Source organism: Zalophus californianus, chromosome 1 (assembly GCF_009762305.2).
Source record: "Zalophus californianus isolate mZalCal1 chromosome 1, mZalCal1.pri.v2, whole genome shotgun sequence".
Classification (NCBI taxonomy): domain Eukaryota; kingdom Metazoa; phylum Chordata; class Mammalia; order Carnivora; family Otariidae; genus Zalophus; species Zalophus californianus.
The window spans coordinates 189,623,765-189,629,764 of record NC_045595.1 but is presented as its reverse complement, the minus strand read 5'-3'; positions in this window follow the sequence as shown (position 1 = coordinate 189,629,764).

Here is a 6,000-nt window from a genome sequence, read left to right as displayed (position 1 = left end):
ATTTGCAACGACATGGAGGGACCTGGAGGGTATTATGCTGAGCGAAATAAGTCAATCAGAGAAAGACATGTATCATATGATCTCACTGATATGAGGAATTCTTAATCTCAGGAAACAAACTGAGGGTTGCTGGAGTGGTGGGGGGTGGGAGGGATGGGGTGGCTGGGTGATAGACATTGGGGAGGGTATGTGCTATGGTGAGCGCTGTGAATTGTGTAAGACTGATGAATCACAGACCTGTACCTCTGAAACAAATAATATATTGTATGTTAAAAAAAAAAAAAGAAGAAGATAGTAGGAAGGGAAACATGAAGGGAGTGGAAATCGGAGGGGGAGACAAACCATGAGAGACTGTGGACTCTGAGAAACAAACTGAGGGTTTTAGAGGGGAGGGAGGTGGGGGGGTTAGCCTGGTGATGGGTATTAAAGAGGGCATGTATTGAATGGAGCACTGGGTGTTATACGCAAACAATGAATCATGGAACACTACATCAAAAACTAATGATGCAATGTATGGTGATTAACATAATAAAATAAAATTTAAAAAATTGAACTACTCTATAATCCAGCAGTTGCACTACTAGGTATTTACCCAAAGAATACAAAAATACTAATTCAAAGGAATGCATGCACCCTTTTGTTTATAGCAGCATTATCTACAATAGCCAAGTTGTGGAAACAGCCCAAGCATCCAGTGACTGATGAATGGATAAAGATGTGATACACACACACACACACACACACACACACACACACACACACACACAATGGAATACTGCTCAGCCATAAAAATAATAAAGTATCCAGCTTTCAATGTTAACATTTTGCTTTGTGCTACACACATTAAGATCACACATCTCTATCCCCAAGGAGATCAACATTCACAATCTAGTGAGAGATATAGACAAGACAATAATTACAATAAAGTGGAATAAATGTATTTTTCTCAGAGAGGTATGTAAAGGATTCTTTGTGGTCTCAGAAGAAATCCTTCCTCCTTATTCCTATCCTACCTCTTAGTCCATGTTCCCATTTTAAAACCTTTTTAGTTGATTCTCTTTTAGGTCTCTGGAAGGTTACAGACGTCTTTTGTATAGTACTTTAAAACATCTCAGCTCCACATTTGACTCCAGCCACTGCCCTGGCAATCTGTTATGTGCAGGTTTCCACCAACCTCATGCAGATGCAACCTGGGAGCATTTTATTTCAGCTATGTGCTTAATTCTGCCTTCTGTGCCAAAGCTTACTGACGCTACAGAGAATCCTTCCAGCACTGACACGTGTGGAACACAGATGCGTGGGTACTCCAAGCCCATAGGACCACTCTTTAGCCAACAGTGGTTGAGAGTCAGTGCCTAAATGACTCATTTCATAAGATTTGCCAGATAGTCTGGCAAGAAACAACAATAAGTTGCTTGAAGGGGTAGCCAAAGCCATTGTTCAACATTACCTACTCTCCTCTTTCACAACCCCTGTACTTAACTCCTACCTCTTGGACTTACTTCACAAATAAATTATTTGCACACACACCTCTGTCCCAGACTGTGATTTGTGGATAACCCCTGCTAAGACAACTGGTTCTGGGAGTGGCCTTTAAAAGCACACACTCTGGATCGGATTTTGGAGTGGGATCATTTGCTGTTAAAAAGGTAATAATAATCCTGTTCCTGGTCTTAAGAGGATGGAGATATCTTCTGTCCTGTAGTACTATAAAAGTACTCTCATCTGTGTTAGGAATTCCAGAGAAACAACAAATAGGTTGTATATATGCATACAGAGATTTATTTTGGGAAATTGGCCTATATGATTATGGGGGCTGGCAATGCTGCTTCTTGGAGTGTAGGTCTAGTGGTGGAAAATTCCCTCAGTTTTTGTTTATCTGGGAAGATCTTTATCTCTCCTTCATTTCTGAAGGACAGTTTTGCCGTGTATACTATTCTTGGTTGGTATTTTTTTTCCTTCAGTTCTTTAAACATATCATCCTACTCTTTCCTTGTCTGCAAGATTTCTTCTGAGAAATCTGCTAATAGTCTCATGGGGATTCTCTTGAATATAATGAGTCACTTTTCTCTTGCTTTTTTCAGAATTTTCTCTTTATCCTTGATTTTTGATAATTTGATTATAATGTGTTTTGGCAAAAACCTCTTCATATTCAACCTATTTGAAAACTTTTGGGCTTTGTGAATCTAGTTGTCCATTTCCCTCTACAGATTTGGGGAGTTTTTAGCCATTATTTATTTGAAAAGTCTTTCTGTCCTCTTCTACCTCTTCCTTCTTCTAGGACTCCCATAATGTATATTATGTTTCTTTTGATATCCTATAAATTTTGTAGGCCATTGTCATTCTTTTTCATCCTTCTTTCTTCTTGTTCCTCTAACTGGATAATTTCAAATGACTTATTTTTGAGTTCACTAATTCTTTCTTCTACGTGATTGAATTCGATGTTGAAGCTCTGTAATGAATTTCTCAGTTCAATCACTGATTTCTTCAGTTCTAGGGTAGCTCTTTGTTTTTATGCTTCTATTTATTTGTTGAACTCCTCATTTTGTTCAGGTACTGTTTTCCTGATTTCATTTAGTTGTCTCTCTGTATTCTCTTGTAGTTCATGGAGCTTCTTTTTGATGTCAAGTAGTTTATATATCTCCATATATTTAAGGTTAATTACTGAAGCTTTATTAGTTACCTTTGGTGGTGTCATGTTTCCCTGATTCTTCATGATACTTGTATTGGTATCTGTACATTTGAAGATATGGTCACTTTTTCTGGTCTTTACAGGCTGGCTTTAGCAGAGAAAGGCATTCACCAGTCACCTGGTGTAGGATTCTAGATGAGCCAGTTGTCGTGTCTGTAGTCACCTGGAATCTCTTACTGGGGGCACAGGCAGATAAATGGGGCCTGCTGCCAGATTCCAAGGTTGTGCAGGATCTGTTGCCAGCGTCCATGGTCAGATGGGACCAACCATCGGTGTTCCATGGTTGGGCAGGCCTGCTGTTGGGGCCCCACAGTCGGGAGGGGCTGGTTAGAGAGGCTTTGCAGTTAGGCAAGGCCACTGGCAGGGATTCACAGTGTAGTAAGGATATTGATGGGGTTTTGTTTGTTGGGCAGGACCAGTAGCCAGGCTCCATAGTCATACTGGTGGGGTTCCAAAGTGGGGCAAGGCTACTGATGAGGCTCCTTGGTAGAGCTGATAGGCAGGGCTCCTGGGTCAGGTGAAGCTTTTATAGTTGGGCCATGATCTTTTGGGACTGCATGGTTGGCAGAGCCAGTAAGTAGGGCTCTATGGTCCTGAGGTCCCTAACAGGTCTTTGTGATTGGGCAGGGCTAGTTGAGCATGCTTCTTAGTTGCAGGGATGCTGGCAGGACCGCCCAGTGGGACAGAGACTTCTGACAGCCTCTGTCATTGGGCAGGGTGACTGGGGGAGCTCTTGATTTTATGGCATCTGCAGAGCCAGGGGAGGCCCCATAGTTGGGAAAACCTGGTAAAGACTTGGTGGGACAGCAGTTACACAGGGCTTGTAAAGCCACTGGTGGAGGTCAAGGGGCTAATGCCAGGATATGCACTTGTTGGCATCTAGAAGTCCTGTTCCTTTTATTTGTTCCTAGCTGTCCCCAGGTGGTCTAGCCATAATTCCTCCATTCTTCATGAGTGGAGACAGGAGTGGGCCCACTAAGACAGTGTCAAAGGCTAAAGAAGTTGGATGTTCATCTTGGTCCCTTTTTCCCTTATAGGAGAAATTGTGGGTCTGTGGAGTCATTTTAGGCATTGTGCCATGGTGGCTTGAGGGATAGGTGATATGGATAAAGTATTCCTTTTACCCATTTTCATGTGTTTTTTCTCATTTCTTGTTTGACCACATATCTAGGCATCATGACCCAGCCAAGTTGACACATAAAGCTAACCATTACACATCTGTGAAAAGGTAAATGAAGGTATGAAGGAAGAGAAGGTGTTGGGTTATGCCAAAATTGTTGCATTTGAATGGAAAGGGATAATGAAAATTTTAAGAATTGTGGAGTTGTCTGGCTATTGTAAACTGCTTTGGATACACTGAAAAAAGAAAATGGCTAGTTCATTTTAGGTAATGATCAAATCAAAGTATACTGTCAGAACCAGAGGGGCTATATTGGCAGCTTCTGAGGACATTTTCACCTATATTTTCAAAAAATATTATTCTGGAAAGGAGGCCCAACATCTAATTATAAGTGTAGCAGACCAATAAAGAATGTATAGCCTTAACAGTTCCCTATGTCGGAGACAAGATCTTCATAAAAGGAACTATAAGCCTGAGACTTAGGATGGAGACATTAAGACTGCAAATGTGGCCAGATTTCCCTAAATTCTCTGTGCTAGCAACGAATCTGCATACTAGAAAAAAACACTATTCTTTTTTTTATTATGTTATGTTAATCACCATACATTACATCATTAGTTTTTGATGCAGTGTTCCATGATTCATTGTTTGTGAATAACACCCAGTGCTCCATGCAGAACGTGCCCTCTTTAATACCATCACCAGACTAACCCATCCTCCCACCCCCTTCCCCTCTAGAACCCTCAGTTTGTGAATTGAATCACAGACCTGTACCTCTGAAACAAATAATACATTATATGTTAAAAAAAAAGAAGAAGATAGCAGGAGGGGAAGAATGAAGGCGGGGCAAATTGGAGGGGGAGACGAACCATGAAAAAAGACTTTTCTTGTTTGGAGAACCTGTGAAAATCTCAACCAAGACCAGCAACTTAAAACACGATGCTTTGTAGTCCACAACTTCTGCTCTTGCCTTTCCCCATTTCCTCCACCCCACATTATGATAAGAACTCAACACGGCCTGAGCTAGAAAATGAAATTCTTGGGGCATTGGTGGCTCAGTCCAACTCTTGATTTTGGCTCAGGTCATGATCTCAGGGTTATGAGACTGGGCCCTGTGTTGGGCTCTGTGCTCAGCACAGAGTCTGCTTGAGATTCTTTCTCTCCCCCTCTCTCTCTCTCTGTTCCTCCCTCCCCACTCATGCTCTCTCTCTCTCAAACAAATAAATAAACAAATAAATAAAATCTTAAAAAAAAAGAAAATGAAATTCTTGCTATGGGAGGGAATATTTCATAAACAAAAGGAATCACAAGATTTGGCTAACATATGCTGTCAGGAACCAGAGGAAATTATGTAGGATCTTGAGGATGGTAGAATTCAAGGGATAAATTATAAGCCTGGGTAGGGAAAAACCTATTGACATGGGGGCCATGTTTTAATGTTTTGGTAAGTCTAACCTGTTTAGATATACCTCTGGGATGGCTCCTCATAGTTTGGATATTACAATGATCCACAATGGGGCGCCTGGGTGGCTCAGTCATTAAGCATCTGCCTTCAGCTCAGGTCATGATCTCAGGATCCTGGGATCGAGCCCCACGTCAGGCTCCCTGCTCTGCGGGAAGCCTGCTTCTCCCTCTCCCACTCCCCTTGCTTGTGTTCCCTCTCTCGCTGTGTCTCTCTCTGTCAAATAAATAAATAAAATCTTTAAAAACAAAAACAAAAAACAATGATCCACAGTAATAAAATGGAGATATTGGGACTGCTTTGACATAGTAGTAAGGAAAGGGCCAGAAAGCTCAGGAAAGTGAGAATGTCTGAATGTTTTTACTATATAAGACCTGAGAAACAGAGGACCAGAGAGCTGTTTCCCAGCAGGTCCCAGAGGACATTCCCTTAACTTAGACAATAAGAAATGTACAGTGAGGAATATACAATCATCTGTAGGTTGGTGTGAGGAGTATAAAAAGAAACCATGAGACTGGGTTCCCTAGAATAAATGAGAATATTGGGAATCAATGAGGCTAGACACCAGCTTGAAGCACATAACTTGCAGAGACAAATTAGATATAAATACTGAAAATAGGCAGCAGAATTGAGAATATTGAATACCCAGATTTTCCCAAATTTTCTGTGCTGGCAGAGTCTGCATGCTAGAGGAAAACAATCAGGGTGTTTTGTTCCACAGTGATT